The sequence below is a fragment of the Scyliorhinus canicula genome, chromosome 9 (assembly GCF_902713615.1).
Source record: "Scyliorhinus canicula chromosome 9, sScyCan1.1, whole genome shotgun sequence".
Classification (NCBI taxonomy): Eukaryota; Metazoa; Chordata; class Chondrichthyes; order Carcharhiniformes; family Scyliorhinidae; genus Scyliorhinus; species Scyliorhinus canicula.
The window spans coordinates 178657340-178685171 of record NC_052154.1 but is presented as its reverse complement, the minus strand read 5'-3'; the positions used below and the strand labels follow the sequence as shown (position 1 = coordinate 178685171).

Here is a 27832-nt window from a genome sequence, read left to right as displayed (position 1 = left end):
GTTCTGGATCCATCTTGCCAGCTCACCCCTCATCCCGTGTGACTTCACCTTTTGTACCAGTCGACCATGAGGGACCTTGTCAAAGGCCTTACTGAAGTCCATATAGACAACATCCACTGCCCTACCTGCATCAATCATCTTTGTGACCTCTTTGTAAAACTCTATCAAGTTAGTGAGACATGACCTCCCCTTCATAAAACCATGCTGCCTCTCGCTAATACGTCCATTTGCTTCCAAATGGGAGTAGATCCGGTCTCGAAGAATTCTCTCCAGTAATTTCCCTACCAGTGACGTAAGGCTCACCAGCCTGTAGTTCCCTGGATTATCCTTGCTACCCCTCTTTAAAAAAGGAACAACATTGGCTATTCTCCAGTCCTCCGGGACATCACCTGAAGACCGTGAGGCTCGAAAGATTTCTGTCAAGGCCTCAGCAATTTCCTCTCTAGCCTCCTTCAGTATTCTGGGGTGGATCCCATCAGGTCCTGGGGACTTATCTATCTTAATATTTTTCAAGACGCCGAACACCTCGTCTTTTTGGATCTCTATGTGACCCAGGCTATCTACACACTTTTCTCCAGACTCAATATCCACCAATTGCTTCTCTTTGGTGAATACTGATGCAAAGTATTCATTTAGTACCTCGCACATTTCCACTGGCTCCACACATAGATTCCCTTGCCTATCCTTCAGTGGGCCAACCCTTTCCCTGGCTACCCTCTTGCTTTTTATGTATGTGGTGCATCGGTACTGGAGAGAGTGAATTTTGAAATTACTGGATGGCATATCAGTCAAGCGGTCTGCCTTTTCCTGGATGGTGTTGAGTTTCTTGAATGTTACTGGAACCACATTCATTGAGGTAAGTTTAGAAAATTGCATCAAACTCCTGACTGGAGAAGAGTAGATGGTGGACAGGCTTTGGGGAGTCAGGTGAATTACTCCTTGCAAAATCCCCAGCTTTTAACCTGCCACAGCAGTCACAGTATTTATATAGCAGGTCCAGTTGAATAATAGTAACCTTCAGGATGTTGATATTGGGGGATTCGCTGATGGTAATGCTATTGGATCTCATGGAGGTGTGGTTAGATTCTCTCCTGTTGGAGATGGTCATTGCCTGACACTTGTGTGGCCCAAATGTTACTTGCCACTTACCAACCCAAACCTGTACATTGTCCAAGTCTTGCTGTCGATGCCTATTTCAATACAGAAATGTAGGGAGTAGTCTTTTATGTTGCTTGCATATTAGCTGAGATCGGATCCACCCTATCTATGCACTACATTAATAAGTCTTACAACACCAGTTAAAGTCCAACATGTTTGTTTCAAACACTAGCTTTTGGAACACTGCTCCTTCTTCAAATTCACCTGAAGAAGGAGCAGTGCTCCGAAAGCTAGTGTCATGTTGGACTTTAACCTGGTGTTGTAAGATTTCTTACTGTGCTCACCCCAGTCCAACGCCGGCATCTCCACATTATGCATTACATGGCATAATGTTCCTGTAATTATGAAAGAGTGAGCTCTCTCAATTATTAGGAGGTTTACCACAGAAGTTCTTGGTTTTTTTCTCATTTGAATTACCGGCATTCCTTGTCCTGCTGCCCAGAAATGTGCAAGTTAGGTGGATTAGCCATGTTAAATTGCCCCTTAGTGCCCAGAGATGTGAAGGTTAGATTAAGGGGTTGTTGGGAAGTGGATTTGGGTGGAGTGCTCTTTCAGAGAGTCGAAGCAGACTCGATGGGCCAAATGGCCTTCTTCTGCACTGTAGGGATTCTATGGTTCTGTGATGATTCTATGCTATCCTGTCAGTTTATCATTTATTGAACAACCAGGATAATTTAGAGAGATTGATCATATTGTTAGTTGAGCGGCAGAGGATAACCTACTGTGACATTATTAGCTTACCAGGAATTCACAGAATGGCCTGGTATTCATCATTACTTTTTTATCGCTGCTTTTGAAAGGAAAGATTTGCATTATCAACCCCCCCCCCCCCCCCCCCCCCCCGCCACAAACCTTTGGAGGATGGTATTTAATTTTGCCTTTCCAGTTATGATGGCAATGAGCTACTTTGTCAAGTTACAGTAAAATCTCTTGTGGGTAATTTGTTGCTTTAGGGATGCATAATCAAGGCGACCAGCAACTGTTCCTGTCCTTCTTTGAATGAAGTATCATGCAGATTCCAGTGTTGGTGGTAATGAGAAACAGCCTGCTTTTCTCAACTAAAAGTCTTACTGTTGCTTCAAAGTAGATTCCAAACACCATCATTTATAAATTTGTTTTTACATTCCCGATACCACACACTATTGCAGAGTTACATTGAGAACTGAGGCCAATTATGTTTCCCTTCATTTCAGATGAGGACGCCATCTCATTCGGAAAAAAAAATGATTCCCTCAGATTTCAAAGATCCTTAACATTCAACCGAATTGGCTAAGGTTAACAGTCTGCCGTTGGAAGTGAATTTGTGTCAGACTTTCAGCTTTTTGTGGCCTCCTTGTGGAGGTACCAAACGCAGGCCGGAAGCGATCACCTCTGCTCAGTCCACAAGCATGACCCTGAGCAGTTAGTTGCTTGTCATTTTACTTCTCAAATTTGCTCTCGTGCTTACACTTCTGTCCCTGAACGGCTGTTGTATTCCAGTGAAGCTCAATGCAAGCTTGAGGAACATTACCTCATCTTCCGATGAGGCACTTTACAACCTTCTGGACTCAACATCGAGTTCGACAACTTCGCACCATGAACTCTGTCCTCCATTTTGATTCTGTTTTTTCACCGTGTGCTGCTCTGAGTCATGTTTTCCTGTTTTTTGCTTTCAGACAGAGCGGATTATTATTCTGCCATTAACACTAACTCGAGACAATTACTTGGTTTCCTTATTACACCCATTACCACTTCCTTTACCATTTTGTTCTGTTAGCGGGAACGAATCTTGGAAGAATCACTCCGCCCTGAGGTCTGCTTCAAAAGACAAACAGTTTATTGATTACGTCGGCAGGAAGTAAGTTGCTGGGAACACCATCTTCCCTGAACAAAGGCAAATTGGTGATATTTATACATTTTCAAACAGTTACATAGCCCACCAGCTGGGCACAAGTCAATCGCACAGATTATAGATTACGTATAGATCCAATCAAATTAGTTATTAGACATGATGAAACTGCATGATGAACTCATGAAAGGCAGAGGTTTCTTAATGATGTTATCCTGATCCTTAGCAACCGTCTCTTGGTTTTCACAGTAGCTTGAGACTTCCTCATCTTGACTTGGTTAGCTGGTTCCATTGTTCAGAGACCGTCGCAATCTTGTCTAGCTGCTTAATGGATCATTATGCTAGTTTAATCTAATCTATCTGCTGAATGAGTCATTGTGTGTGTCTGTGTAAAATGACCTATTGCAAGAATGTGGCCAATAAACTGCATGATGCCTCTGCAACTTGTTATCCTCCATTTTGGTTAGGATTTATACATTCTATGTGTAATAGCAAACAGTGTGTATTTGACATAAATACAACATATAATGCAGGTGCCTCTGCCCTGGGAACACCCCCCAACAGTTCCATGGCAGCTTTGTTATTTAATCTCTCCTGTCCTCCACCCTATCCCTCTTATTCCCCATTCCTCACTCCCCCTTTCAAAGGCATAAAACCCATTAAATCTCTACCTCGCTCCAGTTCCTGATGGAGAATGATCCTCGAATTGAAACTCTGTTCCTCTTCATCCCGGTTGCTGTCTGGCCGACCGAGGTATTTCTAGCACTTTTGTCTTCATCCCTCCAGATCCAGCCCCGTTTCACACCTCTTAAGGTTCTTGAGAATCCTGCTCAGAGGATATATACCGGATCTGCTGGAGATTTAAGTGGGGAAGGAAGTAGAACGCTACTTTCTGATGACGCTGCCTCTGTGGCCGATTGTCTGCTTCCATTTATTCACGGACATTAATAACTGGCAGCATTGGCATCTCTGTGACTTGTATCCTCGGTGGCATTTGTGCATTTCTTATTTTGTTCTTTTGCTGCCTGAGCTTTGCAGTACTCGAAACTCATTACGATCCTGCTGCTATCTCTGTGTTTATTCCGACAGAACAGATGTAAACTCTAGTTTTCTTCCAGATTTGAAAGTGTCAGCCTTTGTTTTCATTCAGCTAAACCCACTGTTGATACCATCCAGAATATTTCTCTGAATTCATTTCCTTTTCCTAATTTTTAGTTTGAAACCTGGTCGTCATTTCAGCTCTTTATTAAAATGTTCTCTTCATTTGCACTTGGCAATTTTGCATTTCAGCTGTACGTACCAATCCTTTTTAATTAAAGTACCCAAAAAATAGCACATTCTATTAAACATTCTATTCATTTTGTTTTTTCTAAATTGGCATCCTATTGATTTTTCCACCTACATCACATTTGGTTATGTTTCAAGCAAACTTGCTAAGAGAATAAACATTTGCACAGCCACGGAGGTTCAGTGGCCTCTGAGGATACTGGAGGGTGTTAAGGATAATTTATACTGTAATAGGTTTTGGTTCAACTTATTCTGGAGTTAGAGAAAGCTAAAGTTATATCATCAGCAGTGGATATTGGATTGAGTGCAGCTGTTACCTCCCCGGTTCAGGTGAGATTCAGACTGATTGATCATTAACTTCCTCCTGCTTGAAATCCCACCATAAGCTTCAAATCAGTTGCCTAATAGCATTGCAGAATTGATTTCACTCACGCTCACTGAGAGCACTGCAGTGAACATTTACAAGATCCAGATTAGGAACTCTCTTTTTTCAGCCAAAGAATCAATAATTTTTCCCCAAACACCAATTCCCCCCAACACCCAAACCCCCCCCAAACACCAATTCTTGTCCCACCTGCAGTCTGTTTTTTTTATCTTCAGAAGCATCTGTCTGATTATACATCCAGGGAACCTACTGGCTCCCTGCTGTCATGTTTTCATTCGAAAGGCGGTAATATGAGCCGCGTGTTTCTCCACGGAGCGCCGTTCCCTGGTGGTGGGATCCTATCTTCCCGCTGCTTGTCAATGGGGATTTCCCATTGAAGCCAGCGGGAAAAGAGAATCCCAACGGTTGGAGAATTCCGGCCCAGATCTGACTTTGGCTTTGACAAAGGGGTCACCTGGACTTGAAACGTTAGCTCTTTTCTCTCCTTACAGATGCTGGCAGACCAGCTGAGTTTTCCCAGCATTTTCTCTTTTGGTTTCAGATTCCAGCATCCGCAGTAATTCGCTTTTTTCTTTCATTCTCTGGCCAGCTATCATGATTAGGAATTTGAAAAAGGCGGAGCTTGTTTTAAAATTATATTGCTTCATACCTAACAAGTAATAATTGGTGTGGTGAAATGTGAGGTGTCAGTTTTATTTAACGATGCATAGAAACACCACTGCCAGGACTTTCTACTCTGGCTCACATCAGTTATCCGAATCCTCTTGATTTAGATAAACATTCTTTTTCGCTCTCATTTGCATGCAACCTCATTTGCATGTTCCCAATTGTAAACTCTGAAGTGAACCAAGACAGTGGTGCAAAGTTTAGATTTGGCGGGGGGAAAAATATGATGGCCTTAAAAAATGCCTCGATACATTTAAGAGTAAGTAACATGTTGAGTCGGATTAATACAGTGAAAAAATCAGTTCATTGTAAATAATGATCACTTCATGTCGTTGTCTCATCCATTGCTTGAAAGGAGCCCAATTTCAAAAGTTACACAAAATCATTTGTTACATCAGTGTACAGTTTTTTTTCAAGTTAAAGCCTTTAAAAGTTGCCCATCAGTGTCCATTCACATGACAGCATGAAACATTAGCAGTGAGGGCTACCTGGAAAGCAAACGCATGGATGGCCTGAGGACAAGGCCAGTTCTGTAATCCAGAGGCACGCCTAATAATCTGAGGGAGTGAGTTTAAATCCAACCATTGCAGTTTGTGGATTTGAATTCAATTAATTAAACAAATGATCGGAATTTAAAAAGTTAGTACCAGCAGTAGTGAGTGACTGATGCTTGATCAATGACTCCAGAAGCGAGATTGGATGACAATTGAAGGCTTTATTGGACTAGATATTTCCCCCAGCAGCACAGGTACAGAATGCGGCTGCTAGGGAGACACAGGCTCTTATACTCCACCTTACTGGGTGAAACCAGCAGGCAGGCTTCACCAATGATATTGCTGTCTCAGGTACCTCCCACACCAGTGGTCTTACAGCATCAACCTGGGTACCGTAATACCCCTAATACCGACTGCCACAGTGACCAAAAAGCTATCGGATCGATCAAAATACCAAATGGTTCACGAATGAATATAATGAAGGTAAACCTGGTTCACCGGAGTTTAAGGTGACTGTTGCAGAGGCACAGTGGGCGAAGTTTACTGTCTAAGGCTTTTCAGCCATAGCAAACCGAGGCGAGGGGAATTGCATAGAACTCCTCGGGCTGTGTGACTCACACTGAATACGGTCAATATTGATTGTATCACATTTGTTTTGAAGCACCTCCAAGTACAGCTTGATCCATGCAGACAACTTAAATACCATTGCATTTTTCACAATGGCCATTTTAGAAGATCTGTAATGTTTCTTGGATTGTATTGAAGCACCTCAGAGTGCAACATGATCTGCGTAGATAACTTGAATATAATTGCATTCTCTGTGATGGCCATTTTGAAACGGTTGGAATGTTTTCTCAATTAGTCAATGAATAAAGTCTATTTTTGAAACAAAAAAGAAATTGTGGGATAGAGTGATCGTTCTATGAGGAAAGATTAGACTTGGCATTTGTTCTCTGGGGTCCACATCTTATTTAAAAACACTAAATTCTTACAGAAACTGGGCACCAGCAGGCAATAAAGGGCAGGCCATTTCGAACTGAGATGAGGAGGAATTTCCTCACTCAGAGGGTGGTGAATCCTTGGAATTCTCTGTGCCAGAGAGCTGTTGAGGCTCAGTCTTTGAGTATGTTCAAGACCGAAATTGATTGATTTCAAAACATAAGCGCATAGGAACGAGGAGCAGGAGTCAGCAATTCAGCCCTCGAGCCCGCTCCGCCATTCAATACGATCATGTCTGATCTCCTCCCGGCCTCAACTCCACTTTCCTGCCCATTCTCCATAACCCTTCATCTTCTTACGAATTTAAAATCTGTCCATATCTTCCTGAAATGTACTCAATGTCTCTGCATCCAACACACTCTGGGTCAGGGAATTCCACAGATTCACGACCCTTTGAGAGAAGTAATTTCTTCTCATCTCTGTTTTAAATCTGCAACCTCTCATCTTTAAACTATGACCTCTCATTCTAGATTGCTGAACAAGAGGAAACATCTGCTATGCGTCTACTTTGTCAATACCTTTTATCATTTTATACAACTCAATTTGATCTCCCCTCAATCCTCTAAACTCGAGAGAATATATCATATCATATAATTTACAATGCAGAAGGAGGCCATTTGGCCCATCGAGTCTGCACTGGCTCTTGGAAAGAGCACCCGACCCAAGGTCAACACCTCCACCCTATCCCCATAACCCAGTAACCCCACCCAACACTAAGGGCAATTTTGGACACTAAGGGCAATTTATCATAGCCAATCCACCTAACCTGCACATCTTTGAACTGTGGGAGGAAACCGGAGCACCCGGAGGAAACCCACGCAGACATGGGGAGAATGTGCAGACTCCGCACAGACAGTGACCCAAGCCGGAATCGAACCTGGGTCCCTGGAGCTGTGAAGCAATTGTGCTAACCACAATGCTGCCATGCTGCCCACTGTAGGCCTAAACTGCTCAATCTCTCTTCATAAGACAAACCCCTCAGGCGGGATTCTCCGTTTCTGAGACTAAGTGTTGACACTGATGAAGAATTTGTGGACTTTCACAACAGCAAAACTGGCGCCGAACCTGGAACGATTCAGCAACTGTGGAGTGGCTGGCACCGGCACCATGTGGAGCACAATCGATTCCAATGAAAAACGGTGTTGGATTCGCCGGGCCCGTGATTGACAATCGGGAGGCTGATAAGCTGCAGCCGCATATACAGATTACACTCCCCACACACACTCATCACAGCCAACAAGATGGCACCGGTTGCGCTGTCGCATGCCCAGACAGCTGATGTGCCGGCTGGGGCCGGAGGGCATCTAGGGGGGTGGCCTGGGGGGATATCTATATGACCCGTGGCCCTATGTTCACAATGGACTGTTAGCCGTGTGTGCAGCTCCATGGCTGCCTTACCGTCTGCGGCAATGGTGTTCTGCGTCCATCCACCCCGATGCCACAGCCCACCTCCTGGACACGCCCTGCAACTACCCCCAGCCCTGGCAGAAGCCCCCGACCAGCGGCACAATAGTGAGCAAACTATGGCGATTTTGGGCACTTTCCGTACCCCTCCTCCCCAGCAGCCAGGATGCAGGTTTCACGATTTTAAAAACACAAGTGAACTACACCATCGGGAACTCGGCCCATCGGAGGCGGAGCATCGTGGAGGCCCTGGAGAATACCAGGACGGGCAGCTAATGACATGCAAACAGTGTTTAACGTACGTGCGTTCTGGACCGCATTGACACCGCTGTCGAGGTGACACAGAATTGTGAGTTGCCGTCAAATCGGCGGCCGCCGCAATTTTAACGTTGGAACCTATTCTCCGCCTAATCGCGTTTTGTGATTTCGCCGTCAGCCAATGGAGGATCGAGCCCCTCATCTCCGGAATCAATCAAGTGAACCTCCTCTGAACTGCATCTGATGTAACTACATCCCTCTTCAAATAAGGGGACCAAAACAGTAAACAGTACTCTCGGTAAATATTTGAAACATTGAGGTTTATGAGGACAATGAGGAAAATGGTGTTGAAGTAAAGGATCAGACATAATCTCAGTGAATGGCAGAGTAGATTCAAAGGGCTGAATGGTCTATTCCAGCTCCTACTTCTTCTAATGTTCTTATCCTTACCCCATTGGCCCAAATATGGCTCCGCAGCTACGTGGTTGACTTTTAATTGCACTCTGAAATGGCCGAGCAAACCATTCAGTTATATCAAATCATTCAAATAAACAACAATGATGAGTGTACTCCAATAACGCTCAGGATGGTCATGTTAAAAGTTTGCTCTCTGACACTGGTGTGATGTGGCTGCATCCAACTGCACCTCTAGAAGGAGAAGGGTGGGAGACATATGTGAGCACCATCAGCTACAAGTTCCTTTCAGCACTGTGAGTGTACCAGCAACACATGGGCTGCTGCAGTTCAAGAAGGCAGCTCACCACCACCTTCTGTAGGACGATAAGGGATGGACATTAAATGCTGGCCATCTGAGCAATGCACAAATCCCATGGATTAATAAAATAAGTAAATTCAGTAACTGGTTTGAATTGCATAGAATCCGAGTAAATCATTGTAGCTTCAGAACGATTGTAAATTCAATCATTTGTCGGGAGTGAAATGAAAAGGAGTAAAAGTATTAGAGACACACGCCAATTAATAGGAATGTACCACAATGAGATAGCCATCAACACAAGATTGATGAAAGTACTGAAGGCAACAATTTTTCTTTATTTAAATAAATTTAGAGTACCCAATTCATTTTTTCCAAATTATGAAAGAATTTACAGTGCAGAAGGAGGCCACTCGGCCCATCGAGTCTGCACCGGCTCTTGGAAAGAGCACCCTACCCAAGTTCAACACCTCCACCCTATCCCTATAACACAGTAACCCCACCCAACACTAAGGGCAATTTTGGACACTAAGGGTAATTTATCATGGCCAATCCACCTAACCAGCACATCTTTGGACTGTGAGAGGAAACCGGAGCACCCGGAGGAAACCCACGCAGACACAGGGAGGATGTGCAGACTCCACACAGACAGTGACCCAAGCCGGAATCAAACCTGGGACCCTGGAGCTGTGAAGCAATTATGCTATCCACAATGCTACCGTGCTGCCCCAAAATTAAGGGGCAATTTAGCCTGGCCAATCTACCTACCCTGCACATCTTTGGGTTGTGGGAGCGAAACACACGCAAACATGGGGAGAATGTGCAGACACCACACAGGCAGTGACCCAGGGTAGGATTGAACCTAGGACCTCGGCCCTGTGAGGCAGCAGTACTAACCACTGCGCCACTGTGCTGCCCCAGCAACAGTTTTTTAATGAGGTATTAGTACACCCACGGAAAAATTCACACCTTTTGTCCCGTAAGCTTGACCATATAGAATTGTAGGTGCGGTTGCAAATAAATCAGTTCAAAAATCGGCTGACTGGGAAGTGCAGTGGAAATCATCCTCAGAACGGACTCAAAAGCATTGATCAGGTTCTCCTCCATTATGTGCAACAGAAATGCCCCATCCACAGTACAGATAATCTTGTGATGATTTCTAACAGCTTGCCTCAGTTTGTGACACTCTCATGCCTAAAGTAAAAGATTGTGGGTTCAAGTCCTCTGCACATTTGAGCACATAATCTGAACTGACATTTCTCAGTGGTTACATCTTACGGTCCTGTCAGCCTCTGAATGTAAATGCTCTCACAGTGTCCTCGTCAACATTCCTTCCCAAAAGTAGATGATCTGATCATTCACATCGTGCTTCTTGGAAGGTTGTCCAAATTGGATGCAGCAATGGCCCAGAAAGCAGATATTAGATATATTTTGAAAGGAATGCATCAGTTGTAAAGCAACTTACAACATCTTGACAGCTTGAAAGGTACTATATAAATTAATGTTTTTTATTCTAACTTGATTGTAAGATGGAACAGGGAATTCGATAGTGGGAGGTGGTGGCATAGTGTGCGGGAGATGCTGGTGTTCTGGCATTGTCATCGGGCCAGTAATCCAGAGACCCAGTTTCGAATCTTACCACAGCCGATAGTGAATTTTGAATTTCATAAAAATCTGGAATTAAAAGTCGAACGATGACCATGAAACCGTTGTCGATGCCATGAAAACCTATCTGGTTCACTGATTGAAATCTGCCATCCTTTCCTGGTCTGGCCGACATGTGATTCCAGATCCACAGAATGTGGTTGACTCTCAACTGCCCTCTGAAATGGCCGAGCAATTCAAAGACAATTAGGGATGGGCAATAAATGCTGTCCCAGCCAGCACCGTCCACATCCCACGAATGAACAAACAAAATGAACAGAAGTGTCTAATATTCATGGGGTTACACCCGATATTCTCTTAGGTTCGATGCCACAATCAGGAGAGTATATTTTTTGCCCATTAGTCCATTACCTGCCTGTTTAATCCAAACAATAGATCCTTTACTGTACAGAACACTGTGATGATACGTAGATTGTCATCTATATCATCAACTGTATGTAAAAATTAATATATGTGTAACTGTTCTACTTCCAGCATCCGACCACCAGGTGGTGTATGCAGACATGTGACCCAGACACACCATGGGCGCAATTCTCACCACACCCCCCCCCACGCCGGGTGGGAGAATCGCGGGGGCGCCGGGTGAGTCCCGCCACCCCAGCACCCGCAAGCGATTCCCCCCCCCACCCCCCGCCAAACCAGCGCGCCGAGATTTACGGCAGGCCACTCGGAGAATCGCCGCTCGCCATTTGTGACAGGCGAGCGGCGATTCTCCGGCCCGAATGGGCCGAGCGGCCTGCCGAATACGACGTGTTCACGCCGGCGCCGACCACACCTGGTCGCTGCCGGCGTGAACAGCGTGTGAACGCTGCGGGGGTGGCCTATGGGGGGGGGGGAGGGGGGGATCAAGAATCAAGCATGAGGGGCACTCAAAAGGGGTCTGGCCCGCGATCGGTGCCCACCGATTGGCGGGCCGGCCTCTCTGAAAGATGCACTCCTTTCCTCCGCTGCCCGCAAGATCACTCCGACATTTCTTGCGGGGTGCCTGCGGGGAGGACGGCAACTGCGCATGCGCGGGTGACATCATTTACGCGGCGCTGGCCGTGTAATTTACGCGCCGGCTTTTACGCGGCGCCAAGGCCCGGCGCGCGTAAATGATGTGGTGCTGCTCCTAGCCCTCTGGGGGTGGGAGACTAGGGGGCGAGGAGCGGCCTCCGACGCCGGAGTGAAACACTCCGGTTTTCACTGCGGCGTCGGCACTTAGTCTCCCGTTGGGAGAATCGCGTCCCTTGTGTTCCAGGAGAAGGGGTTAGTCAGGAGTTTGCAGCAGTCTCATATTGGAGGAGCTCTGTAGTATCTTAGTGTAAATTAGTGTTAAATCATTATTTCCAATTGTATTAATCTGAGACATTTTCGTAATTCGTTAGTGTAGTGTTAGTAATAAATAACTTTGTTTATAAAACAAAGCCTGATGTTCTTTTTTCACACTACAATATCAAGATTCAACATCAGCCCAATATTACAGACTTTGTGATCTCTTCGGTGTTGCTTTCCTCACTTTCGAGAAAGGAGTCCAATGAGCAGAAATTGATCATAAACCAACAGATTGATTTAATTATCTTAGATGACATGAATGAACAGGATACCATTTTCCAATGCTGTACATTTATATCCCATTACTTTACTTGCCCACTTCAGCATAAAGATGTGTTGAATGACTTGCCATTGCCTCTGCTGTTGTGAAAGTAAAGCGATGATGTTAACGACTAGCCTATCTGATAGTCCAGCAAGGTCTCAGAACCTGCATGTTAAATTGATTACTTTGCTCTGAGAGACCAATTGTCAGTTGAACCTGACTTTTTCCAAACTCCCTTCAGGCCAAATAAATAAAAATCCCAGAATGATCCAGAATTCTTTTAATGACAGAGAAACACTTGTGAATGGTACGATGAGTTTATCTCAAATTTCGCTCTTGTGTTTCAGTGGAGGTGTCAATCCATTTAAAATGGATGCTCTAACTAAAGTCGATAGGGATAACGTTCAGTCAAGCTGAATAATTATGCATACATTAACAACCATCAACATAATTTCAATGCCAAAAATGATTGAATTCCATGGAAAATTAAACCTGAATACTAGAACATAGAATATAGAACATAGAACACTACAGCGCAGTACGGGCCCTTCGGCCCTCGATGTTGCGCCGACCTGTGAAACCATCTGAAGCCTATCTGACCTACACTATTCCATTTTCATCCATATGTCTATCCAGTGACCACTTAAATGCCCTTAAAGTTGGCGAGTCTACTACTGTTGCAGGCAGGGCGTTCCACACCCCTACTACTCTCTGAGTAAAGAAACTGCCTCTGACATCTGTCCTATATCTATCACCCCTCAATTTAAAGCTATGTTCCCTCGTGTTGGTCATCACCATCCGAAGAAAAAGACTCTCACTGTCCACCCTATCTAACCCTCTGACTATCTTATATGTCTCTATTAAGTCACCTCTCAGCCTTCTCCGCTCTAACGAAAACAACCTCAAGTCCCTGAGCCTTTCCTCGTAAGACCTTCCCTCCATACCAGGCAACATCCTAGTAAATCTCCTCTGAACCCTTTCCAAAGCTTCCACATCCTTCCTATAATGTGGTGACCAGAACTGCACGCAGTACTCCAGGAGCGGCCGCACCAGAGTTATGTACAGCTGCAGCATGACCTTGTGGCTCCGAAACTCAATCCCCCTGCTGATAAAGGCTAGCACACCATATGCCTTCTTAACAGCCCTATTAACCTGGGTGGCAACTTTCAGGGATTTATGTACCTGGATGCCGAGATCTCTCTGTTCATCTACACTACCAAGAATCTTGCCATTAGCCCAGTACTCTGCATTCCTGTTACTCCTTCCAAAGTGAACCACCTCACACTTTTCCGCATTAAACTCCATCTGCCACCTTTCAGCCCAGCTCTGCAGCTTATCTATGTCCCTCTGTATCCTATAACATCCTTCAGCACTATCCACAACTCCACCGACCTTCGTGCCATCTGCAAATTTACTAACCCATCCTTCTACACCCTCTTCCAGGTCATTTATAAAAATGACAAACAGCAGTGGCCCCAAAACAGATCCTTGTGGTACACCACTAGTAACTGAACTCCAGGATGAACATTTGCCATCAACCACCACCCTCTGTCTTCTTTCAGCTAGCCAATTACTGATCCAAACCGCTAAATCACCTTCAATCCCATACTTCCTTATTTTCTGCAATAACCTACCATGGGGAACCTTATCAAACGCCTTACTGAAATCCATATACACCACATCAACCGCTTTACCCTCATCCACCTGTTTGGTCACCTTCTCAAAAAACTCAATAAGGTTTGTGAGGCATGACCTACCCTTCACAAAACCGTGTTGACTATCGCTAATCAACTTGTTCTTTTCAAGATGATTATAAACCCTATCTCTTATAACCTTTTCCAACATTTTACCCACAACCCAAGTAAGGCTCACGGGTCTATAATTACCAGGGTTGTCTCTACTCCCCTTCTTGAACAAGGGGACAACATTTGCTATCCTCCAGTCTTCCGGCACTATTCCTGTCGACAAAGACGACATAAAGATCAAGGACAAAGGCTCTGCAATCTCCTCCCTGGCTTCCCAGAGAATCCTAGGATAAATCCCATCTGGCCCAGGGGACTTATCTATTTTGACATTTTCCAAAATTGCTAACACCTCCTCCTTTTGAACCTCAATTCCATCTAGCCTGGTCGACTGAACCTGAGTGTTCTCCTCGACAACATTGTCTTTCTCCAGTGTAAACACTGACGAAAAATATCCATTTAACGCTTCCCCTATCTCCTCTGATTCCACACACAACTTGCCACTACTATCCTTGATTGGCCCTAATCTTACTCTAGTCATTCTTTTGTTCCTGATATACCTATAGAAAGCCTTAGGGTTTTCCTTGATCCTATCCGCCAACGACTTTTCGTGTCCTCTCCTCGCTCTTCTTAACTCTCCCTTTAGGTCCTTCCTGGCTAACTTGTAACTCTCAAGTGCCCTAACTGAGCCTTCATGTCTCATCCTAACATAAGCCTTCTTCTTCCTCTTGACAAGTGCTTCAACTTCCTTAGTAAACCACGGTTCCCTTGCTCGACAACTTCCTCCCTGCCTGACAGGTACATACTTATCAAGGACACGCAGTAGCTGTTCCTTGAAAAAGCTCCACATTTCGATTGTACCCATCCCCTGCAGTTTCCTTCCCCATCCTATACATCCTAAATCTTGCCGAATAGCATCATAATTGCCTTTCCCCCAGCTATAATTCTTGCCTTGCGGTATATACCTATCCCTGCCCATTGCTAAAGTAAACATAACCGAGTTGTGATCACTATCACCAAAGTGCTCACCTACATCTAAATCTAACACCTGGCCGGGTTCATTACCCAGTACCAAATCCAATGTGGCTTCGCCCCTTGTTGGCCTGTCTACATACTGTGTCAGAAAACCCTCCTGCACACACTGTACAAAAACTGACCCATCTATAGTACTCGAACTATAGTATTTCCAGTCAATATTTGGAAAGTTAAAGTCCCCCATAACAACTACCCTGTTACTCTCGCTCCTGTCGAGAATCAGCTTTGCAATCCTTTCCTCTACATCTCTGGAACTATTCGGAGGTCTATAGACAACTCCCAATAGGGTGACCTCTCCTCTCCTGTTCCTAACCTCGGCCCATACTACCTCAGTAGACGAGTCCTCAAACGTCCTTTCTACCGCCGTAATACTTTCCTTGATTAACAATGCCACCCCCCCCCCCCTCTTTTACCATCTTCTCTGTTCTTACAGAAACATCTAAATCCTGGAACCTGCAACAACCATTCCTGTCCCTGCTCTACCCATGTCTCCGGAATCGCCACAACATCGAGATCCCAGGTACCAACCCATGCTACAAGCTCACCCACCTTATTCCGGATGCTCCTGGCGTTGAAGTAGACACACTTCAAACCAGCGTCTTGCTTGCCGGTGTCCTCTTTCAAACTTTTAACCCTATCCCTGACCTCACTACTCTCAACATCCTGTACACTGGGATGACAATTTAGGTTCCCATCCCCCTGCTGAATTAGTTTAAACCCCCCCGAAGAGCACTAGCAAATCTCCCCCCCAGGATATTGGTACCCCTCTGGTTCAGGTGAAGACCATCCTGTTTGTAGAGGTCCCACCTACCCCAGAATGAGCTCCAAATTATCCAGGAAACCAAAACCCTCCCTCCTGCACCATCCCTGTAGCCACGTGTTCAACTCTTCTCTCTCCTTATTTCTCACTTCGCTAGCACGTGGCACGGGTAACAACCCAGAGATAACAACTCTGTTTGTTCTAGCTCTCAGCTTCCACCCTAGCTCCCTGAATTTCTGTCTCAAATCCCCATCTCTCTTCCTACCTATGTCGTTGGTACCTATGTGGACCACGACTTGGGGCTGCTCCCCCTCCCCCTTAAGGATCCCAAAAACACGATCACGAACACTGTCTTTATTAACTTAAACCTGAATATGAAAAGGATGCAAATACTTCAGCAAATATTAGTTTGTTATCACTTATCTGTACTACCTCTTCCTTTGTGAGAACGAAACACAAATACGCTTTCCAATATTATTGCAGTATCATGGTCTTAATTCTGAGATGCATGGTGAAGTATTAATTGGGATCAAAAATATTAATATCCTTTGGATTCTCACTGTGTTTTTACTTTATTAATTTACATTTGGTGGGAAAGTAACCAAGTTTAAACAGAAGGATTTTGTTGATATATCATCCATCACTTGTAACACACAAGCTAATTCAAAAACTAACATCTCAAGAATATTATACAGCAACAACTTGCATTTCTCCAGCACCTATAATGTAGAAAAAGTCCCAACATGCTTCACGAAGGCATGTTCGAGGCATAGGCAGGCGGAGGATATTAAGAGGGACAGTGAATGTAGCTATGATAGCTGTGTAGTGGCTTATATTGTTGTTAACTCTCAGCCTTAGTCTCGCAATAAGGCTAAGGTTGATGGTGATACAGTGGGTAGGGTTACCGACTGTGATTAAATGTATTCCTGGAGATTGCAACGCACGACTTATCCCCAAACATTTGCCATCCATTAGTCAACACATCTATCCTTTCCGAGCATTGCCTTTCTACACCAATTGCAAAGCAAATAGACTCAAATTACCCAATGGGATGATGATTGACTGTCAGGCAGGCAGCCTTTTCCCCCCATTTTCTGGTGAAGAGAAATGGTCAAAGAAAATGAGACCTGTTTCTCGGCGGCGGGTCATTCACTGGTGACGAGATTCTCTACTCCTGCCATTGTCAATGGGATTTCCCATTGCAGCCACCCCACCCTGCTGGGAAACCCACGGGCAGGGGTGCACTGCCGGCGGGAGCAGGGAGGACCAACGGCTGGAGAATTCCGGCCAATATTTTTCATCGTCCTGTATTTCTTTTGCAGGGTTGCACACAGCAGTGTCATGGAGGTTGATCTTCAACATCTGGAAACTCTAGGCCGATCCTGGAGGATTGGCAACCTTAATGGCAGGGGATTGTATCAGCATTATCAGTACCAATAGAAGCAGTGAACTTTCTTCATTGATGCTTAATGCCATGGTAACAGTTTGAGCAAAATGCATTTGGAGAGAAGGATAGGAGCAGACTGTGAGGGAAACTATACTGCTTGGGAAGGCTTACGTCTGATATTCAACAAGATTAAAGTTGCAAGTCAGTAACTGGACTATAAAATGTTGAGAGCTGCCCCTACAGAAAGAGCACATGTTTTTAGTATGCATACATCCTACAATATTAAGTTAGAAAAGGTAGTGGCCCATGAAAGAGATTATTGACTATCAATGAACGTGTCACAGATGTTCCTTGTCCTCTCTCTTGTGTATTGCAATAACATTAAAACAGGAAAGGGAAAGCAAACAATTCAAATTTATCTGTAATGATGACACAGTGGAATACTATTGGCACCATGCATTCCCTTGGAAACATTTTCAAGTGAAAATTACTGTTCTAGTGTGCGATCAGTGCATTTGTCTTCAAGGTGTTGCAACAATCCGTTTATTGCTTAATTTACTCTTAGCCCTTCAAGAATTAGTTGAAAGAGTATATTTGAGTAAAATACTCATTGCGCATTGTTAAAACAAGGAGGTGTTGCAGCTAATAAAGGAATTGAACAGCTCATCAGAGAAAACAATCAGACAATAAATCAAATCAATCAATCAAACAAAACATCCATTGGTACTGAATAAGTTATTACTTAATAAGCAAATAATGCTCTGTGGGTAGGCTTACAAGTAGGCTTACATTAACACTGCAATGAAATTACTGTGAAAAGCCCCCAGTCACCAAGTTCCGATGCTGCTCAGGTACACAGAGGGAGAATTCTGAATGTCCAATTCACCTAACAGCACGTCTTTCGGGACTTGTGGGAGGAAACCGGAGCACCCGGAGGAAACCCACGCAGAGACGGGGAGAATGTGAAGACTCCGCACACACAGTGACCCAAGCCGGGAATCGAACCTGGGACCCTGGAGCTGTGAAGCAACAGTGCTACCCACTGTGATTACGTGCTGCCCATAATGTATTGCATCACATTACGCTGGATATGTTCTGAGCCCAAACAGTGTTTATCTGCTTCGTCAATCGCCTTCCTCAGATCATAAAATCAGAAGCGGGCATGTTTTCCGATGATTGAACAATGTCCAGCACCATTCGTAGCTCCTCAGATATTGAAGCAGCGTGCGTCCACAAACAGCAAAACTTGGACAACAATCAGGCTTGGGCTGAGAGGTGGCAAGTAGCATTTGTGGCAAGTATACAAGTGCAGGTCATGGCCATCTCCAGTAATAAGGCATCAAACCACTGCCCCTTGATGTATAACTGCATTACCATCGCCGAATTTCCCACGATTAACACTCTCGGGGTTACTATTGACCAGACACTTGACTGAAGTAGCCATCTAAATGCTGTAGCTACAAGAGCAGGTCAGGAACTGGGAATTCTACAGTAAGTAATTAACCTCCTGACTCCCTGAAGCCAGTTGCCAGTCTACAAGTCACAAGTCAAGAGTGTGATGGAATAATTCTCCATTTGTTTTTGGGATGAAGCAGCCTTTTTAATTGTCAACCCATCCACCATATAAAAATTAATTCCATCAGACTGGCTGGATGTACAAATATACTGCAGCAGTTCATTAAAGCTCCTCAACAACACATTCCAGGCTGCGACCTCTATCAGTTGGAAGAACAAGGGTTGGAGGTTCATGGGATCGCCACTACCTGCAAGTTCCCCTCCAAGCCACACACCACCTGACTTGGAACTATATTGCTGCGTCAAAACCCCTCTCCAATAGCACTCTGTGTCTGCGTGCACCACATGGACTGCAGCAGATTAAGAAGGAGGACCACCACCACCTTCTCATGGGCAATTAGGAATGGCAACAAATGCTGGCCTTGCCAGTGATGCTGATGTCCCATGAATGAGCAGAAACAATCCACCATGCAGATGAAATACTTCACACCATTAAGCCAGGTGCTGGCTGCCCCAGTGTACCAGGACAGTGAGATGCCTACTCAATGAGGCTAACAATGGAGTTAATGAGGATCACCGTGGATCTCATATTGCTACCTATGAGTGCCAATTATTTTGGATTGGTAGAAAGCTTACTCAAGGAGATTTCAAGTGCTATTTATGTTTGTTTTTATCATTTAACACAAGCAAGTTGTTGTCCTGCAATATACAAGCACTTTGTTGTAAGTGGACCCCAGAAGATGGATAATGAGGATATTTTAGAAGTATTTCCACTGTCTGGAGAAACTGGATTTGCACACAGTTGTCAAATTGTTTATGCATGGATAGAGCAGACTACTCATTTTAATCATCTTCAGCAGGAAGGTATTTTCAGTTGTTTTCTGTGATGCACTGTTGTGTAGCCTTTGCTTTGCAAAGCAAAATTACTTTTTAAGTGCACTGTTATTTTTTGCAAATCAAATGAATGTGGCTTTCAGCAGACATTACCATGTGCATACTGACACAGTGGATAAATACATTTCTTTACTTATGTGACTGAGAAGCACAGTGGTTAGCACTATTGCTTCACCACGCCAGGGACCCGGGTTCGATTCCCGGTTTGGGTCACTGTCTGTGCGGAGTCCGCACGCTCTCCCTGTGTCCACGTGGGTTTCCTCTGGGCGCTCCGATTTCGCCCACGAGTCCTGAAAGACGGGCATGTTTGGTGAAATGGAGGTCCTGGATTCTCCCTCTGTGTACTCGAACAGGCGCCGGAGTGTGGCGACGAGGGGCTTTTCACAGTAACTTCATTGCAGTGTTAATAAGCCTACTTGTGTCATTAATAAATATCATTATTTTAAATAATACAAGGAATAGGTTACAATGGATAGCCTGGCAGTGTAAAAATTCTGGAGATGGCAACGCTCATCTTGAGTGCAATGATAATTGGTAATAACCAGCAGGACCAAGGTCTGATAAAGAGTCCTATGGACTTGAAACGTTAACTCTGTTTCTCTCTCCACAGATGCTGCCAGACCTGCTGTGTATTTCCGCCAGTTTCTGTTTGTATTCCAGACTTCCAGATCCTGCAGTAATTTCTGTTCGAATGTATTTTTGATGTGACTTGGGTACTGGCTAGGTTTCATCAGATGGTAAAACTCAGAGGTTTATCAATTCTCCGACTTGATGTCAACATTGTGTAAATTAGAGACTACTCACTGTGTTTAGATTTTTTTCGTTAAAAAAGAAAGCTCCATTTGTATTTGGGGAAGCTAGTATGATATCCAGTTTGAATGCAGTGATTTCCCAGAAACGCATGAGAGCTGAAAATGGGTCTCACCTCCATGACATGAGGCACAAGCATTATTGACACATCACCTGAGTTTGTCAATTACTTGCACCATCTGTGCTTTCAGCTGTACTCGCTCCAGAAACTTGAATGCCTGTCCTCGGATGACACTCAATTGTGGGAGTGCTGCATGGTCAAAGGCTCCATCTTTTTGGATGAGACGTCAAACCAACGCCCCAGTTACCCTCTCAGGTGCGCGTAAAAGATCCCATGGCACTGCTTTCAGAAGCAAAGGGACAATACCCACCATATCTTGGCCAATGCTTAAATGTCAACTAATATCACTAAAATGCACATTGTAATATCCTGGCAGACAAGCGACCATCAAGTTGATTAACGAATCACACTTTATTCGGTAATAACGATATACAGAGAGTGAAATAAAAGGCGACCATGTTCCGAGAATCCCAACTCCTAACTAACTGGGAAAACTGCGCTCTACCCCCAGGGTAGATGCGCTCTGGCTCAATTGGCCCATGGGGTCACATGGCACTTGGGGACCTCGCCCCCTTAAAGGAGCACCGTATCACACCCATTATCTTATTGCCGACCTTATTGATGTTTGTGGGAGCTTGCAGTGTGCAAACTGTCTGCCATGTTTTTTCCTACTATATTCTTTTATGCGACATACATCACCGGCAAGAGCGGCGTTCTTTGCTCATCCCTAATTGCCCTTTATCGAGTGCCTTGCGCGGCCATTTCAGTTGTTAGTTAAGAATCAGCCACATATGCAGGCCGGACAGAGTAAGGAAGCCATAAAGGGAATTAGTGAAGCAGATGGATTTTTTTACAATTGAAGATAGTTTTATGGTCGCCATTCCTGAAACTAGCTTTCAGTTCCAGATTTTATTGGTCGAATTTAAATTCTTCCAGCTGTTGTGGTGGGATTTGAACCTGTGTCTTCAAATCATTAGGTTGGGCCACTGATGACTAGTCAGTGACATTATCACTACGCCACCATCTCCCTGAACATTTCTCACATCGCCCATGTGACTGTGCTTCACTGACTGCAAAGTGCTTTGGGGACATAGTGAACTTGCGGAAGATGCTGTACAAAATTGACGTTTTTTTTAGTTTTAGCGGTTGCTAAAAATACCGTCGGGTGTCTGTGAGGCCAGTAAGAGTGGGCCTCAATACCACTCAGTTGGGAATTACATCTATACTGAGGAGCACCAGCATTGAATCATATAATCACAAAATGATTGCAGCACAGAGGAGGTAATTCAGCCCTTCGAGCCTGTACTGCCTATCTGGAAAAGAAACTCATCTGATGCCCTCCCCTTACTTTTCCCTGGAACTCTGCAAATTTTGTGGCTTCAGAGAATGTTGTAATTGGATTATTTGTGTTTCTCTCCTGTCAATCAATCGAAGCGGGGGAGGCGGCACTGATACAAAATCATTGAATCCCGACATGCAGAAGGAGGCCATTTGGCCCATCGACTCTGCACCGACCCTTTGAAAGACCACCCTATCTAGGCCCACACACCACCCTATTCCTGCAGTTTCAGAGGCAATTTAGAATGGCCAATCCACCTAACCTGCACATATTTGGACTGTGGGAGGAAACTGGAAGACTCGGAGGAAACCTACGCATACACGGCGAGAATGTGCAAACTCCACTCAGACAGTGACCCGAGGTTGGGATCGAAGCCGGGTCCCTGGGGCTGTGAGGCAGCAGTGCTAACCATTGTGCCACTGTGCCCCAAGTAGCTTCCAGTAGAAAAGATGGCAACAAACGTCGAAACATTGCAATGTATGTTCTCAATAAAAGTTGCATTTATCTTCACCAAATCTGCTCCTTCCTCAAGTTATTATATACTGGGGCTGTTTAGCACAGGGCTAATTCGCTGGCTTTGAAAGCAGACCAAGCAGGCCAGCAGCACGGTTCGATTCCCGTAACAGCCTCCCCGAACAGGCGCCGGAATGTGGCGACTAGGGGCTTTTCACAGTAACTTCATTTGAAGCCTACTCGTGACAATAAGCGATTTTCATTTCATTTTCATTTTATATTACACTGGCGATGAGGATAAATCTAACTTAAACTGCGCCCTTCACCTTGTTTACTGGAAGTATCACAAAGTTCAAAAGCAACAAGCTCGTGCCAAAGTTAAAAAAAAAACTTAAGCTCATCTGTACAAGATTTACATCAGTTGTAAAAGTTTTTGGAGAAAGACCCTCCATCACTATGATCTGCTCCATCTTGAAAAGTGTGGGAATATTGCTGGGAGAGGACCGGCAGCCCCCAAAGTTTTAAAAAAAAGGCAACACATGCAGAACGAAAACAAAAGAAAGAAATGACCTTGATGTTGTAAAGGTTTCTCCGGTGATTCCTCAGTCAGAGGAACAAGGCCCACGATCTCTGGGAGCCCGCCAAAACCAGAAAAGCATGGGAAACTCAAAGACCGAACCAACAAGTTGCTGACAGCCTCAGGTTTAGAAATAAAGGTTCCTGTCTTAAAGCTCCAACCATATTTAAAACTGGAAGCACAAGAAGAAATAAAGCAGCCAGAACCTGCAGAAACAAGAAGAAAGAGACTTACTGATCATGTTGTTGTTCAGGCGGACCAACCCGTGTGATGCAAATGCTGAGGATTGAGTCAGTATGTCGAGAGACTTGGTTTCTGTACCATTGTGAATGAAATTACTGATGAGGATAATCTCTACCCTGCGTGTGTGGAAGTGAAACATACATGCTGGAATTATAGAACAGTACAGCACAGAACAGGCCCTTCGGCCCTCAATGTTGTGCCGAGCCATGATCACCCTACTCAAACCCACGTATCCACCCTATACCTGTAACCCAACAACCCCCCCTTAACCTTATTTTTATTAGGACACTACGGGCAATTTAGCGTGGCCAATCCACCTAACCCGCACATCTTTGGACTGTGGGAGGAAACCGGAGCACCCGGAGGAAACCCACGCACACAGGGGGAGGAAGTGCAGACTCCACACAGACAGTGACCCAGCCGGGAACCGAACCTGGGACCCTGGAGCTGTGAAGCATTTATGCTAACCACCATGCTACCCTGCTGCCCCGGCCATTCTCCGGCCATTCGCTGTCAGCGGGATTCTCTGGTCCTGCACTCACTCCTGCCTGCAGGTTTCCCAGCAGAGTGGGGTGGCTTCAATGGGAAATCCCATTCACAGGGCGGAAACAGAATCCCGCCACCAGCGAATGGCTCACCGACTCCCGTGCCGAGAGGCAGGCTTCTGAGCGACCAGAAAATCCAACCCATAATCTTATCATGAAGATGATTGCCCCGAACACACCCAGTGGTAATTCGTACAATAAATTGTGGAGTTTGTAAATTCCCATTTTAAGACAAAAGCTTCTGTCATTATGTAGCGCCTCAGGTTCAACACAAGAGTTTGTGCTCTGTGGGACTCAATTTCTACCTTTGTGGTGAACCTGAGACAGCTCACTGAGTACTTTGGGTTTGGGGATGCTTTGAACGATATGCTGCAGGACAGGCTGCTACGCGGGGTATATGACAAAGCTAAACAGTGTAGGTTTCTTGCTGAATCAGATATTGATTTGAAACATGCTCTGTAACATTTTCTCGCTGTGTTTCAAAAGATTCTCAAGATTTGCAGCATGGAAGCAATGGACCATTTTAAACAGCGGCCTGCCGCTAAGGACAGAGTGGCACAGTTGATTTTCAGCACGAGTCCCTGTCTACCAAACGACTAGTCGGGAAGTCTACTTACAATGCGTTGCTGCAAGACATGCATTTGCTATGGGTGTGGAGGGAATCATGGAGTGGGAGCAGAGCCACAAGAGAGGACAGCTGGCTTGGCAATGCAGAACAAAACATCAATTAACCACCGAGTAGAGTATTAAACTGATTGAGTCGGCTGACACTGCAGGAGCTGATGCTGCTGCTGCAAACTCTCTATTATGTGACTGCTGTTAAATCTGTGCCCATTGCAGTGGCAGTACAGGTGAATGGCAAACAATTGCAGATGGAGATGGACTCTAGTGCTTCAGCTACTGTTGTTGGGGAGCATATGTTCAAGTACCACACTGAAATGAGTAAGCAATTGACATTGGAGAGTTCATCTCCCCAACCGAGAACCTTCACTGGAGAGCCCATTTGCCTCAAGGGCATTGCTGCTGTTCCCATTACCACATCCCGCAGAAAGGCCAGTTTCCACTGTTGGTTGTAGATGGGGAGAGGCCCAGCCTTTTGGGTCAAGATTGTCTGCAAGAAATAAAAATGACTGGTCAGATATATTCCATTTGATGTAATTGGATGGAATTCCAGAGCTTTTGAAGAAATATCACACTATTTTTCAGGATGAATTGGGAAACATGAAGGCCATGCAAACCTAAATACACATCAATCCCCAAACAATACAATTCTTCCTCAAGGCCAGAGCAATGCCTTACTCACTAAGAGAAAACGTGAAAGCAGAGTTGTGAAGAGTGGAAAACCTGGAAATAATTCAGCCTATCCAGTTTTCTGAATGGACCATACTCATCAATCCAAACTGCATATTGACTATGTGGGACCATTTCTAGGCACCATGCTCCTGTTACTCATCGACTCATATTCGAAGTAGCTTTTAAGCTACAAGGTAAAGATGTCAACTTCAGCTGCAACTATCGGGAAGCTACATAACCCCTTTCATGTGCATGGTTTGCCTCAGATTATTGCCTCTGATAATGGGGCAGCTTTCACCAGCGCAGAATTTCAGAGGTTCACAGACTCGAACAGCATCTGGCACATAAAACTGGCCTGGCATCCTTCTTCAAAAGATCTCACCAAAGGAACTGTCAAGACCTTTAGAGCCAGTGTGAAGAGATTGCCTGGAGGTACGTTAGAGTTTTAACTTTCCAGACTCCTCTTGCTACCACACAACACCACAGACTACCGCCGGCTCTACACCATCAGAGCTGCTGGTGAAACGCCGCTTGTGCACATGTCTGGATTTAGTGTTTCCCAATTTGGAGGGGCTGGTGAGACTGAAACAACGCAATTAGAAACTGAATCGCGACCTACACAGCAGTGCTTATATGTTCAAAATAGACAATCCTGTGTACGTGCGTAAGTTTGGAAGTGGACCATGCTGGATGTCCAGGAGCCATCATTTCAGAGACTGGTTCATTGTCATTTTGAGCTCAGGTTGAGAACAAAATAATGCTCAGACACGTGGATCACATTCTAGCCAGAGAAACATCCCAGCGAATGCAAGATTAACCCGTGATTGATGTTTCACTGTCCGCCTCTGGAGTGTGTGTGCTCGCCTTGCAGCTGTTTTTCCTGACACATCCAACAAGCTGTTCAATACAGAACCACTCAGTTCCAGTGACTCGTCTTTTAGTGCAGCATGTTCCCATTGTTTATATTCTGAAACCTTCCTTAATAGAGCTGCAGCACTCTGACCATTCCAGCAGAGCACTTCAGAGACATATATTTGTAAAGGAGACAATGTTCCTATCGTGTTTTGCAAGAAAAAGACAAGAGACATTGATGCGACCAGCAATTCACTTGAGATATGAGTAGAAGTGAACCGTGGCTTTAATCAACTTAGAACAGTTCCTGCCTGCGACTGAACCAATACTGAGAACCGCCTACAGCTCGACTGCTCTTTATTCCTCCCTTCAAGGGGAGGAGCCATGGGCGGAGCCCATACATGCCCCAACATGTTCCCCTATGGATAATGCCATACAATGGCCCATAGGAGAAGCCCACAAGGGCAACAGCATAGCACAGATACAAATACAAGTGCAACAGTACAGATACAAATACACTGGTGGATTATTGGTATAATCCATTCACCACAGACATTACAAATGTTTTGTTTATCAGATATGTTGCTGCAGTAATTGGACAGCATGGTAGCACAAGTGGATAGCACTGTGGCTTTACAGCACCAGGATCCCAGGTTTGATTCCCCACTGGGTCACTGTCTGTGCGGAGTCTGCACATTCTCCCCGTGTCTGCGTGGGTTTCCTCCGGGTGCTCCGGTTTCCTCCCACAGTCCAAAGACATGCAGGTTAAGTGGATTGGCTATGATAAATTGCCCTTAGTGACCATAACAAAAGGTTAGGAGGGGTTATTGGGTTACGGGCATAGGGTAGAAGTGAGGGCTTAAGTGGGTCGGTGCAGACTCGATGGTCCGAATGGCCTCCTTCTGCACTGTATGTTCTATGTTCTATGTTAACCACATAAAGAACTTAATGGGGAGTAACTATAGTAAGTAGATTGGTTGCCCCTCCATCCTGTCACTCAACTGGAGGTCATTGCTGGGGGTGAGAGGAAAGATGGCGACAGGTATGTCAGCATTTGAAATGTGTGTTCTCAACAGAATTTAAGTTTATCAACACGCAATCTGCTCTTTCAAGTTGTTACAGATAATGATCCAATTCTCTTTTGAAAGCCATGATTGAATTTGCCTTCACCACGCTCTCAGGCAGTGCATTCCAGATTGTGACCACTTGCTGCGTAAAAAACTTGTCCGGATGTCATCACAGCTCTTCTTGTCAATCACCTTAAATTGATGTCCTCTTGATACCCGCCACTGGGAACAATTGCTCCTTATCCACTCTGTCCATAACCCTTACGATTGTGAACACCTCTAGCAAACTTCCTCTCAAATTTCTCTTTACCCAAAGGAGAACAGTCCCGAGTCCTCGAACGTATAGACATAATTTGTGTTCTTCATCCCCGGAACCATCCTTCTGAACCTTTTCTACTCCCTCTCTATCAACCACACGTTCTATAGTGATAACAATCAATGGGTACTGACATTCTCAGATTGTTGACCTTGGAGACGGTCAAAGGCATTCATGGCATTATCTGGCATCAGTTGGACAATGTTGAGCCTTAATAGACAATTCACAGATGTCTAGTTGAGGTAATTCACTCTACCTAGCTGCAAGTGTAACAAACCTGTTCGTTGTTAACATTGTAATCATTTTCAATCCCATAGCCTTTGAACATTAAGCGTTTCTCCATCGCATGTTAATTATATATTATGATGTGGAGATGCCGGCGTTGGACTGGGGTGAGCACAGTAAGAAGTCTTACAACACCAGGTTAAAGTCCAACAGGTTTGTTTCAAACACGAGCTTTCGGAGCACGGCTCCTTCTTCAGGTGAATGGAAAGGCTTGTTCCAGAAATGT

General features: G+C 44.9%; 1 protein-coding gene and 1 long non-coding RNA gene across 4 annotated transcripts in view; one reads left to right on the top strand and one right to left on the bottom strand.

The window, feature by feature from the left end:
- The window catches only part of LOC119971932, a 35868-nt gene extending 32052 nt beyond the window's left edge, over window positions 1–3816 (bottom strand). The window contains exon 1 of the long non-coding RNA XR_005461949.1: window positions 3658–3816. This is a non-coding gene — a long non-coding RNA (uncharacterized LOC119971932). The remainder of the gene's footprint in view (window positions 1–3657) is intronic.
- The window catches only part of LOC119971929 (leucine-rich repeat-containing protein 4C-like), a 1202445-nt gene that overhangs the window by 466092 nt on the left and 708521 nt on the right, over window positions 1–27832 (top strand). The window lies entirely within an intron of this gene.